Source organism: Ovis canadensis, chromosome X, assembly GCF_042477335.2.
Source record: "Ovis canadensis isolate MfBH-ARS-UI-01 breed Bighorn chromosome X, ARS-UI_OviCan_v2, whole genome shotgun sequence".
NCBI classification, from domain to species: domain Eukaryota; kingdom Metazoa; phylum Chordata; class Mammalia; order Artiodactyla; family Bovidae; genus Ovis; species Ovis canadensis.
In genome coordinates, this window is record NC_091727.1 from 58,501,515 (window position 1) to 58,515,552 (window position 14,038).

General features: G+C 45.9%; 2 pseudogenes; both read left to right on the forward strand.

The window, feature by feature from the left end:
* Positions 1-615: 615 nt before the first annotated feature.
* LOC138930729 (protein fem-1 homolog A-like) lies at positions 616-4,445 on the forward strand (annotated as a pseudogene).
* Positions 4,446-12,523: 8,078 nt separating this feature from the next.
* Positions 12,524-13,609, forward strand: LOC138931048 (casein kinase I pseudogene; annotated as a pseudogene).
* Positions 13,610-14,038: the final 429 nt, after the last annotated feature.

Genomic DNA, 14,038 nt, shown 5'->3' on the forward strand with positions numbered 1-14,038 from the left:
ATTCTTTACCATTGAGTCACCAGTCAGTTCAGTTCAGTTCAGTCACTCAGTCGTGTCCAACTCTTTGCAACACCATGAATCACAGCACGCCAGGCCTCCCTGTCCATCACCAACTCCCGGAGTTCACTCAAACTCATGTCCATCGAGTTGGTGATGCCATCCAGCCATCTCATCCTCTTTCGTCCCCTTCTCCTCCTGCCCCCAATCCCTCCCAGCATCAGGGTCTTTTCCAATGAGTCAACTCTTCGCATGAGGTGGCCAAAGTATTGAAGTTTCAGCTTCGGCATCAGTCCTTCCAAAGAACACCCAGGGCTGATCTCCTTCAGAATGGACTGGTTGGATCTCCTTGCAGTCCCAGGGACTCTCAAGAGTCTTCTCCAACACCACAGTTCAAAAGCATCAATTCTTCTGTGCTCAGCTTTCTTCACAGTCCAACTCTCACATCCATACATGACCACCGGAAAAACCATAGCCTTGACTAGATGGACATTTCTTTGCAAAGTAATATCTCTGCTTTTGAATATGCTATCTAGGCTGCGACGGCCAGCACACTAAGCGCAAGTGGCTGACTAAGCGCGGCCCAGAGGAGCCAACCCACGTCCAAGGTCAGGGGCGATGGTCTGGAGGAGCCACCCCGTGCCCGAGGCCAGGGGCGGCAGCTGGGAGGAGCAACCCCACACCCGAGGCCAGGGGTGGCGGCCGGGAAGAGCAACAAACGTCCAAGAAGTTTTGGCTGCGCTGGCGCAGGAGGGCCTAGAGGAGCTATCCCACATTGAAGGTCAGGAAGGGCAGCAGTGAGGAGATACCCTTCATCCAAGGTAAGGAGCAGCGGCTGTGATTTGCTGGAGCAGCCGTGAGGAGATACCCCACGCCCAAGGTAAGAGAACCCAAGTAAGATGGTAGGTGTTGCAATAGGGCATCAGAGGGCAGACACACTGAAACCATATTCACAGAAAACTAGTCAATCTAATCACACTAGGACCACAGTCTTGTCTAACTCAATGAAACTAAGCCATGCCCGTGGGACAACCCAAGTTGGGCGGGTCATGGTGGAGAGGTCTGACAGAATGTGGTCCACTGGAGAAGGGAATGGCAAACCACTTCAGTATTCTTGCCTTGAGAACCCCATGAACAGTATGAAAAGGCAAAATAATAGGATACTGAAAGAGGAATTCCCCAGGTGCCCAATATTGCTACTGGAGATCAGTGGAAAAATAACTCCAGAAAGAATGAAGGGATGGAGCCAAAGCAGAGACAATACCCAGCTGTGGATCTGACTGGTGATAGAAACAAGGTCCAATGCAAAAGGAGCAATATTGCATGGGAATCTGGAATGTCAGGTCCATGAATCAAGGCAAATTGGAAGTGGTCAAACAAGAGATGGCAAGAGTGAACATCAACATGCTAGGAATCAGTGAACTAAAATGGACTGGAATGGGTGAATTTAACTCAGATGACCATTATATCTACTACTGTGGGCAGGAATCCCTCAGAAGAAATGGAGTAGCCATCATGGTCAACAAAAGAGTCTGAAATGCAGTACTTGGATGCAATCTCAAAAAGGACAGGATGATATCTGTTTGTTTCTAAGGCAAACCATTCAATATCACTGTAATCCAAGTCTATGCCCCAACCAGTAACACTGAAGAAGCTGAAGATGAACGGTTCTATGAAGACCTACAAGACCTTGTAGAACTAACGCCCCCCAAAAATGCCCTTTTCATTATTGGGGACTGGAATGCAAAAGTAGGAAGTCAAGAAACACCTGGAGTAAAAGGCAAATTCGGCCTTGGAATGCGGAATGAAGCAGGGCAAAGACTAATAGAGTTTTGCCAAGAGAACCCACTGGTCATAACAAACACTCTCTTCCAACAACACAAGAGAAGACTCTACACATGGACATCACCTGATGGTCAACATCGAAATCAGATTGATTATATTCTTTGCAGCCAAAGATGGAGAAGCTCTATACAGTCAGCAAAAACAAGACCGAGAGCTGACTGTGGCTCAGATCATGAACTCCTTATTGCCAAATTCAGACTTAAATTGAAGAAAGTGGGGAAAACCACTAGACCATTTAGGTATGACCTAAGTCAAATCCCTTATGATTATACAGTAGAAGTGAGAAATAGATTTAAGGGACTAGATCTGATAGACAGAGTGCCTGATAAACTATGGACAGAGGTTCGTGACATCGTATAGGAGACAGGGATCAAGACCATCCCTATGGAAAAGAAATGCAAAAAAGCACAATGGCTGTCTGGGGAGGCCTTACAAATAGCTGTGAAAAGAAGAGAGCCACCCAGGAAGGCCCTAAATACTGTATTCTTAAAGTAAGCCAGAGAAAAAAATGTTATTAAGAAAATTCATAAGGAGACACACCTAGGATGGCAGCAGAAGAGATGGTGAAATTTGCAGCCTGCCCCTTCGGGCTCTAGTCTTCGGTCCCCTGTCCCCCCAACCCTTCCGGCAGCCAGCTCATGTCTTGGTGGAGTCCCAGATGGTGGACCACCACACTGCCATATACAGCACAGTCCGCAGTGACAAGTCTCAGGTGCTTCAGATGCTGCTTAGTGGCTGGAGCCGGGAGGAGCTAGACGAGCTCATGGGCTAGTTGGCGAGCAGAGGACAGGGGTGGGGGGTTAAGGTGGGGATGCCACTTGTCATTACCTCCCATTACAGCCACCTAGATGTGGCCAAGTACCCAGTGGACAAGCGCGGCATCAGCATGGAAGCGGGCGACTTGGTACACTTCACAATGATGAGACCATCGAGGGAGCATAGCAGCCCTGAGCCACCTCGGCCACTGACCACCTGGACCTGGTGCAGAGCCTGCTGCACTGTGGGGCCATGGTGAGCTGCACTACGTGCAGCTACTCGAAGCCCCTGTGCTCTGCTTCTGTAGACACCTGGAGGTGGTGTGCTACTCAGCGAGTGAACACCAGGTGGACCTGGAGGTGGCCAATCAGTGTGGGCACACGTGCCTCATGATCTCCTGTTACACAGGCCACCGCCAGATCGCCCGCTACCTATTACTGCAGGGCACCCAGGTGCACCTGTGCAGCATCGAGCATAACATGGCCCTGTGTGACTGCACTAAGGCCAGCAGCCCAGGTGTCCAGAAGCTGCTGTTCAGGTGCTAGGCCCACAGGGAATGGGACAGCTATGGCATGACCCTGCTGCTGGTGGCCCACGTAACAGACCACACCAGCATTGTGGAGGACCTCAGCCAGGAGCAGCCTGCTGGTGAAGACTCACAGCCAGGATTGATCCCAAAAGGCCCCTCCACCAGCTAGGCATGTGTGCAGCCCCAGGGTGCCTGCTGCTGCAGCTCCTCCGCAGAGGAACCCCTGAGCACCAGTCGGGAAGCCGTCTGACAGCCTTGGAGTTGCTGGGAGCCACCTACATGGCTAAGAAGCAGGATCTGCTCAAAGTCCTGAAACTCTTGGTATGGGCCATGCAGCTACATCACCAGGGGGCACGTATCTGCCTAAACCCGAGTCCCCAGCTGGTCCTCGCCTCTGACTCTTCCAGGAAGGTGAACACTGCTGAGGAATTAGAGGCGCTCATCACTCAACAGTATGAGATAGGCACGCAGGCACTGTTGATCTGAGAGTGGTCCTGGGTCCCTCCCATCCGGACACTTCCTACTATATGTGTTACTGGGCCAACCTGGACAGCTTCTAGCACTATATCCACTAGTGGAAGAATGCCCTGGACATGCAGCAGAACAACTTGAAGCCTCTGACCTACAGAAGCTTCCTATTCTTTGATAAACTCTTTTCCTTAGTGCTACAGAATCGCTTGGCCAAGGGCAGTCTGGGCTTGCCAGTCAGCTTTGCAGATCTAATGTGGGTGCTGTGCAAAGGGGTCTAGGAAGTGGAGTGGGCCCAAGGAGCCCAGGGACTTAGCCCAGTTCACCAAAGCCCTGGCCATTACTCTCCACCTGCTCTACCTGCTGGAGAAAGTGGAGTGCAGGCCCAACCAGGAGGACATGAAGCACCTGACGGTCTGCTCAACTGCTCCCCTCGCAGCAAGAATGGCTTCACTCCTGCACATGACAGTGGCCACTGACCACGAACTTGGGCCACTTCTAGGTAGGCAGATTCCCCTCCCTCCAGGTGGTCAAGGTGCTCTCGACTGTGGGGTTGACCCAGACAGTCAGGAATTTGACAACAAACACCCCAGTGTGCATCACAAAGCAGAACAACTGCCTGGGGATCATGAACACCCTGATAGAGGCAGGGGCCCATGTGGACACCACGAGTGCCTTAAAGAAGACAGCTTATGAGTTGCTACATGAGAAGCTGCTGGCCAAGAGCACCATTCAGCCCTTCGACTATGTGAGCCCACAGTGCCTTGTGGCCTGCAACCTGGATAAGAACAAGATCCCCTACAAGGGCTTCATTCCCTAAAAGCTGAAGGCTTTCATCCAGCTGCACTGACAGGGGTTGGAGAAGAGAACCTGAGAAGGGTGGGGCCCACACCTGTCCCCGTCCTCTCCGGGGAACACTTCTGGTGGCTGGAAGCCAGAAAGGGCTCATGGGCCTCCATGGCCCCCTCCCCTCATCAGGGAGAGGGGACAAGAATCAGTGAGCTGTTGGTGATAGAAGCTTCAGGACCATGTGCTCAGAGAACTGACTTTCTGTAAGAGTTCACGCACTCATCCTCCACAAAGGATGATGCTCCGCCTCCCACATGTCCCATCTGCCTGAGTTTCAGAGAATTTTGCCTCTTACCTGGGGCAGAGGGATTGAAGCCATCACCTTCCTCCCCTACGAGAAACACAAGAAGAAGCTGAGAGTTGGGTTCGGCCGCTACCTCTTATGTATCAGGGAGGATAGATACACCCACCCAGGGCAGTGTTATAACTGGAGGCCCTGAGGGGGCAAAGTGGGAGAATCAACCCTTCCAGCACATTCACACCTGCTCCTTCTGCCCTACTGTGAGTCTGACTCTCTGACCCCAAGCTACCAGCCCCTTGGGTAGCTTTTGTGGTTTGGTGCTGTTTATTTACCTGGGGGAGAGGAGTTGGTGCTTACCAGGAGGCTCAGGTAAAGAATCCACCTGCAATGCAAGAGACATAGGAGATGTGGGTTCGATCCCTGTGTTGGAAAGATCCCCTGGAGAAGGGAATGGCAACTCACTCCAGTATTCTCGCCTGGAGAATCCCATGGACAGAGGAGCCTGGTGGGCTACAGTCCATGGAATCACAAAGAGTTAGATGCGACTGTGCAAGCTCAGGCACAGGCAGCTTACAGCTGTGGTGCAGGAGGTTTTGCTGCCCTACACTTTTTAAAAGAGATTTTGGTGTCAGACTCCCTAAGTTCATTTCATGCAGCAAGAGTTTTATCTTCCCTGAGATGGCCACAGCCAGCAACAGTCAGTTATATTTTGTGATGAGTTCAGGAGGTAACAGTCCCCCAAATAAAGAAGGGTGACCATACCTTTCTGAACACGTGACTCATTCGGCTTCTCCTTGGGCCACCTGACTTCCCATTCTCACTAGAAAGAGAAGTCATTTTCCAAACAAGCAGCAGGCCAAATACGAAGGTCTGGGCTTGCCAGCCGCTTCACACTCAACAAGAGCTATTAATAGCTTGGTTGCTTTGGAGCTTGATTTTCACAATTTCTGAGTTCAAATTGAAGGTCACAAATTATGCACAAGGACACAGATGTGTGGCGAACAACCCAAGTGTCTGCAGTGTTTTTTAGATGCTTGGAAACCAGGATCCACATCACACTGAGACAATTCCAAGTATTGATACACTATTAATCCACTGAGTCAGCCAGATAAAATGGTGGATGTGTAGAACAGGTTGTTGAATAAGGTAGTACAAAATCTTGGTCTCCCATCACTGGGGGTGGGGAAGGCGATCAAGTGCTCCTACTAGAGAACCCACCCCTGTGAGACTGTCTGGTGTGAGGGGGTATCCTCCATGTGCCCTGGCCGCCAGCAGGAGAGTGGTTTTGGCATCTTGGGAAAGCAGTAAAGAGCAGAAGGGGACTGGAGCCGCCACTCGCACAGCTCAGGAAAGAGGCTGTTCCCACCTTGTGCCTCTCCTCCAGCCTTGTCTTGGGGTAGCTACAGAGAAGCCTCCAGAAGCCACAGTGGGTGCCTGGATGTTCTGTCCCTCTAGATTTGCAGTGTTAGTTAGCACAGTCTTTATTTGTAAGATCAGGTGTTGCCTTCTGTCAAGGAAGGGAATGCCATCACTGTCCCTCCAGAAACCTGGAATAAAGAAACAAGGCAGTATCCAAAAAAAATCCATAAGGAAGAGAAAATACATTCACAGTACTGTCCTGTATTTATTGATACTGTAATTTATGTCATCTGTTTACAAGAGGAATTATCTGTCAGTACCTACATCTATATTGCTTTATATGATCCAAAACACTGTAGATGTTTTATATTTTATTAACACTAGATATCAAAAATGAAAAGATAATGTAAAAAAGTTCATATTTTTTACAGTTATGATTCATGCCTTGATAATGAAGAAGCAGCAATAAGATTGCTTTATGGTAGCCTCGTGTAATCCATATGATTGCTTCATGGTAGCTTAGCCTACACACTAATGAATGAATTGTTATAAAAATTTTGTGGCATACAGTATTACAGTCATATTCTTAATACAGTATTGGGAGCATTTTTACTTTAAAAAACACCTCTGATGACAAGCTCATATGCAGTTTCTCCATTTACAAGAGAGTGAGGGAGGCATACTATACAATAATGTAATTCTTTGAGAGCAAAGTTGTGAAACAGTAAGAAAGCTAACACACTAATTATGTTACATTAAATATCACTCATCTTATGCACATGTAAGGATAGGCTGTCCACTGCACTATGTCTTGCCCACAATATTCTATATGATGCATACTTAGGAGATGAGAATCGCACAGAAACATCTCCAAATGTGTCTTGTCATACAGTCATTAGATTTTCACATGAAGATACTCAAAACACATACACATCAGATGTTTCATAACCATAAGTCATGATGCTGCTGCTGCTGCTGCTGCTAAGTCACTTCAGTCGTGCCTGACTCTGTGCAACCCCACAGACGGCAGCCCACCAGGCTCCCTGTCCCTGGGATTCTCCAGGCAAGAACACTGGAGTGAGTTGCCATTTCCTTCTCCAGTGCATGAAAGTGAAAAGTGAAAGTGAAGTCGCTCAGTGATGATTCTCTGCTAAAGTGGATGTGGATCATCATGAAGATTTTCATGCTCGTCTTTGTGTTGAGTACGTCGGGGAGGAGGAGGAAAAGGAGGAGTTGGTCTCTGTCTCCAGGGCAGCAGAGGTGAAGGAAGTGGAAGGGAAGGCAGGAGAGGTAGGCACACATGGTGTAACTTTATGGAAACACATCATGATCTCTATCTGACTTTTTTGCTTTTTCATTTTTCCAAAAATGTTTGTATACTGTACCAACCCTTCTTCCACCATTTGCTTTAGTTTCAGTGCCTGCATCATAGAAGATTCCCTGTTATAAAAGAAGTCAAAAGTAGTCTAGAGGAGTCAGAACACTTCTGCCAGATTGTCTAATGTCAGTCTGTTTTCTGACTCTGCTTCTTCTTCCTCCTCTTTGTCAGGCACTGGTTGGGACGCTCTCATCTCCATCAAGTAGTCTTCTGTGAATTCCTCTGGTGTGGTGTCTAGTAGCACTTGAATTTCTCCAAGATCTGTATCTTGAAACCTTTATCACCTGCCTTTTTTTTTTTTTTTGTATGTGTGGCATCCACAATCTCTTTCCTTGATGGGCTCTGTCATAAATCCTGTGAAGTCATACACAACATCTGGAGAGTTTGCTCCCGCAGAAGTTTATTGTTTCAGGCTTGATGATTTTCATGGCTTTTTCTATAATAACGTCATCTTCAATAGTGTAATACTTTCAGACTTTAACGATGTCCTCTCTGTTGGAGTTCTCTTCCATAGTGTTGACAATCCTTTCCATAGAGGACTGTGTGTAATGAACCTTAAAGGACCTTAAGACAACCTGATCTAGAGGCTGACCTAGAGATATATTGTTTGGGGGCACTTGAATCACTTTAACTCCTTCCCAGTTGAACACTTGGGTTCCAAGTGGCCAGGGGATATTGTCCAAGGTCAAAACAACTTTAAAAGGCAGTCCTTTACTGGCAAAGTACTTTCTGACCTCAGGGACAAAGCATCAGTGGAACCAATCCAGGAAAAGAATTCTGGTTCTTCAGGCCTTCTTGTTGTACAGTCAAAAGACCAGCAGCTGGTTTATCTTTTCCCTTCAAGGCTTGCCTTGTGGCTCAGATGGCAAAGACTCTGTCTGCAATGCAGGAGACCCATGTTTGATCCCTGGGTCCCGAATATCCCCTGGAGAAGGAGGTGGCAACCCACCCCAGTATTCTTGCATGGTGAATCCCAAGGACAGAGGAACCTGGAGAGCTACAATCCATAGTGTCACAAAGAGTCAAACGCAACTGAGCAACTAACACACTCAGGGCTCAGGAGTTAGCATCTTTATAGATGCTATATAGATAGCAACTAACACACTCAGGGCTCAGGAGTTAGCATCTTTATAGATGCTATATAGATATAAACTCAACTGCGTTTGAAGAAAACTGGAGAGTTAGCCTATCCGTCCCTGTCTTAAATCCTGGTGCTTGCTTTTCTTCCTTACTGATAAATGTCCTTTCTGGCATTTTTCCAGCAGAATAGGGCACTTTTGTCTATATTCAAAACCTGTTTAGGCAGATACCCCTCTCCTCAGTGATATTTTCTACATGGTATCTGGAACTCATCTGCTGCCCCCTGGTGGGTACAAGCTGCTTCTCCTCTTATCTTGACAATTTTTTGTTTATCACTCTATCACTTTGCTCTATCACTTTTTTTTAAAAAAATTATTTATTTATTTTAATTGGAGGCTAATTACTTTACAATATTGTGGTAGGTTTTGCCATACATTGACATGAATCAGCCATGGGTGTACATGTGTCCCCCATCCCAAACCCACCTCCCACCTCCCTCCCCATCTCAAATCTCTGGGTTGTCCCAGTGCCCGGGTTTTGAGTGCCCTGTTTCATGCACTGAACTTGGACTGGTGATATATTTCACATATGGTAATACACATGTTTCAATGATATCCTTTCAAATCCTCCCACCCTCGCCTTCTCCCACAGAGTCCAAAAGTCTATTCTTTATATCTGTGTCTCTTTTGCTGTCTTGCATATAGGGTCATCGTTACCATCTTTCTAAATTTCATGTATATGTGTTAATATACTGTATTGGTGTTTTTCTTTCTGACTACTTCACTTTGTATAATAGACATTTTAAAAGCCAAACCTCTTTCTTAAAATTATCAGACCATTCTTTGCTGACCTTACATTCTCCAGCTTTAGATACTTCACTTTCCGTTTGCTTTAGGTTGTTGTATAAAGACTTTGCTTTTGCTTTAATCATATGAGAGTTTTTTAGTATGCCTTTCTCAGAACAATCCTGCATCTACCTTAAAGCTGCATTTTCAGAATGAGATATGGTATTTCACAAAAAGTGCCAGGTTTCCACACCTGTTGGTGTAGCTGCAGTGACAGCTTCACCAATCTTCTTCTTTTTTTAAAGCAATAGTCCTTATGATGGATTCATTTGTCTTGAAATGGTGGGAAACCACAGCTGCAGACCTCAACCTATAGCAAATATCAAGGAATTCAATGTTTTATTGTAACACCACAGCTTTTCTTTGCTTCTTGGGAGCACTTCCAGCATCACTAGTGGTTTGGTTTGGTTCATGGTGTTATTCAAGTTTACAATATTGCACTAAGCATGATGAAAAATACATGAGAGCCACAGGAACTGGCTTATTACTCCAATACACAATTTAGGAAAGACAAACTGCTCACACAGAGATGATTAATATCACATGGTGTTTCAAGTGGATACCTGCATCTCTTGAGCTCATCGCAATTACAAAAGGAGGTAGCTGTGAAATGACGACAGTAGTGTGGTATGGACTACAGTTAAGTTTATGCAGTTATAATATATTACTGACTTTTTCCTTGTGCTTACGTTTCTCTTGACTGTGAACAGTGCCGTGTATAGTAAGCATGTGCTTAAGTTTTGATAAATTTTAACTTTTTATAACAGATTTGTGTATATTTTATGGTAGTAAATGGCAAAAGAGACCATTATCTACACATATTTTATGAATTCAGGACATACCTTACACTTTCTTAAGTTTTTAAATATTTCTAGGTTCATCTGCAAATTTTTCAAATAAATTGTAAATCCTCAGAATTTTTCAATAGATTTTTTTAAGACATATATAAGTGGACCAACACAACTCAAAACCATGTTGTTCAAGGATCAAGTGTACATTGAATTGGCTTAACAGGGCCACTTTAGCCTTCTTTTCACACTTATCCATACATAAACCCCATCAGCTGAATGTGACCTTAATTAGAAATAGGGTCTTTCCAGAAGTAATCAAGCTAAAACAAGGTCATTAGGTGGGCCCTAAACCAATATGACTGGCATTCTTATAAAAAAGGGAAGTTTAGACACAGAGACACAAAAACACACAAGAGAGACCATGCGGTGGCACACAAGGAAAAGATGACCATGTAACTGGAGTGATGCTTCTATAGGACAAGACATACCTGAGGCCACCACAGGTGAGCAGATATGGAACACTCCCCTCCCTACCACCTTCAAAAAGAGCATGGCCTGGCTGACATCTTGATTTTGGACTCCTGGGTTCTAGAACTTCAAGACAAGAAATTCCTCTTATTAGGAGCCACCCTATTGGTGGTACTTTGTTACAACAGCCCTAGGAAACTGCAGCTTTCTGTACTGAGAAGCAGAGTGCTATAAGAAACACCTAAAAACATGGAAGGGGCTTTGGAATTGGGCAGCAGGTAGAGGCTGCAAAGATTTGTAGGTGCTTGATAGAAAAAGTCTAGATTGCCTCAGAGAAACTAGTGGAAGAAATAGGAATGTTAACTGTTTTTGCTGAGGTCTCAGATGGGCTTCCTAGGTGGTGCTAGTGATAAGAATCTGCCTGCCAATACAGGAGATGCAGGTCTGATCCCTGGTCAGGAAGATCCCCTGGAGAAGGAAATGGCAACCCACTCCAGTATTCTTACCTGAAGACTCTAACGGACAGAGGAGCCTGGTAGGCTACGGTCCATGGGGTCACAAACAGACACAACTGAAGCAAAGCAGGACACAGTGCTGACCAAAGAATCCAGCATGTCTGGTACCTACCTGTTTAAGAAATAAATTCTAGGTATTTCCTAAAAGAACTAGAAGATTTAGAAAAGCTAATTTAATCTTAATTTCTGAATAATGATTTACTGATTGAATTTAACACATGATGAATAAGAGAAATTAATATTTATCAGATATTTGTATCCTGAAAAATATTAGGTATAACTAGGTATTTGATAAGCCTACCATATCATGTTGAAAATTATTAAAAACAACTAACTTCCTAGTCCTCTTTGCTCAATCCCCCAGTGCTGACCTTGTCACCTTGAATAGGACTGTGATGTTATAGGGGTCATTCAAGGACATCACCGTGGACTTAAGCAGAGAGGAGTAGCAGCACGTGGACCCTGTACAGAGGTGCCTGTACCAGGATGTGACACTGGAGACCTACAGCCACCTGTGTGCAGTGGGGAAGTGAGCACAGCTGCCCTGTGCACCTGCCAGGGGCCTCAGAGAGGCTGCTTCCATTCTCAGCTGCTGAATGCTCTGGGGCATCTGAAGTGTGTAACGGTGTCATCTTTGATTTGCCTGAGATACTTCAGTCCTTTTACCCTTCTGTGATTATGACTCTATTCCCAGGGAAATGGGATTACTTTCCTGAAGAGCAAATAGAAGTGTCATTGAAAGGCCCTGAAACCCAGTTAACTGGACCCAATTCTATAACGTGTCCTGTTCACAGGGAACCAAGTTCCCAAACCAGCGGTCATCTTCAAGCTGGAGCAAGAAGAGGGCCCATGGACATTGGAGGAGGAAACCCCACATCACAGCTGGTTAGGTGAGTGAGTATGACCTGAGCAGATCTGTTTTTCTAGGAGAGGCTGATGCCTTTAAAGGCTGTGAAGATAACCTGTCTTAAAGGTTCTACGAGCGCCCATGATTTCTTTCCCAGAGTGTTCTGTGCCATGAAGCAGCTTCTGGGAACTGGGAGCATTTTGTGTTGGCTGGAGCTGGAGTAACAAGACGGCGGTGTTGGCAGAGTGACCAGGGTCCCTCCTGACGGGTGCCGGTGGCAGTTGTGACAGTGGTATCGCCAGCCTAACTTCACGGCTCCCCTTTACCAGCCCCCGAAGTCGCCGTGAAAGCGAGGCCAAGGCGACCGCCAGAAACAAGTCACTCAGCCTGCTAACGGTGAGAACCCCCTCAACAATTTGCGGCCTAGTGAAAAGAAACCTGACTGTAGCCGTGGCTATGTTCCCCTTGGCTGATTCTGAGCCCTGTAACGCTGAGAAACAGCCAGCATTTTCTGTTTCCTTCTGCCCTTCGCAGCCTTGCTCCGTGGACGAGACCTAGAGGCCTCCATCCTCCCCTTAGAGGTGTCGGGACTTAGCCCCAGCGCCATCTTTGTCTCTCAGGATGGCAAGCTGCAGCGGCTCCAAGGCCGATTTCATCATCGGAGGGAGATATAAACTGGTACGGAAGATTGGGTCTGGCTCTGTCGGGGACATTTATTTGGCAATCAACATTACCAACCGCGAGGAAGTGGCAGTGAAGTTAGAATCTCAGAGGGTGACGCAATCCCAGTTACTGTACAAGAGCGAACTCTATAACATTCTTCAAGGTGGGGTTGGCATCCCCCAGATACGGTGGTATGATCAGGGAACCGACTATAATGTGCTAATCATGGATCTTCTTGGAGCCAGCCTCGAAGATCTTTTCAATTTCTGTTCAAGAAGCCTCAGAATGAAAACTGTACTTATGTTAGCTGACCAGATGGTCAGTAGAGTCAAATATGTGCATACAAAGAATCTGATACACAGAGACATTAAACCAGGTAACTTCCTGATGGGTACTGGGCAGCCGTGGAAGAAGTTATTCCTTATTGATTTTGGTTTGGCCAAAAAGTACTTAGATAACAGTACAAGACAGCACATACCATACAGAATAGGTAAAAATCTCACTGGCACTGTTCTTATGCTAGCATCAATACACATCTTGGTATTGAACAGAGTCCGCGAGATGACATGGAATCATTAGGATATGTTTTGATGTATTTTAATAGAGCCAGCCTGCCATGGCAAGAAGTAAAGGCTGCAACAACGAAACAAAAATATGAAAAGATTTGCGAAAAGAAGATGGCCACACCTGTTGATGTTTTATGTAAGGGATTTCCTGTAGAATTTGCCATGTACTTAAAGTATTGTTGTGGGCTGTGCTTTGAAGAAGCCCCGGACTACATGTACTTGAGGCTGCTATTCCGCCTTCTTTTCAGGACCCTGAATCACCAACATGACTATGCATTTGATTGGACAGTGTTAAAGCAGAAAGCCGCACAGCAGGCAGCCTCTTCAAGCGGGCAGGGTCAGCAGGCCCAAACCCCCACAGGCAAGCAAACTGACAAAACCAAAAGTAAAGTGACAGGTTTCCAAGCATGATTCAAGGAACAGAAGAAGCAGAGCAGGTAACTGGATCAGCATTTGTTTCTTCCCAAATCTAGAAATTTGAGTTCATATGTACACTAGCCTGTGCTTGTTGACAACCATTTACTTGGTGTAAGGGACTTAATTTCACTATAAACTGGCTCTGGTCAGCATTGATGATGTTATGTCCTGAACTGTAGCCACTCTAATTGTGACTATTAACTGAGATAGTGAAACATGGTGTCCAGTTTTCTATTCCTTTTTTTCATGTGGAAAAGTTCACTAAACGGTTGACACATACAAATTGGTGGAGAAATTGTGCATATGAGAATTTTTCATTAAAATCTTTTATTTTGAACCATACTGCTTTGAGATCTCTTATCAGAAGAAGGGCATGCAGTCTTCAGCCACAGTTGTGATGGTTGTAAATGCATCCTGAGGGTTT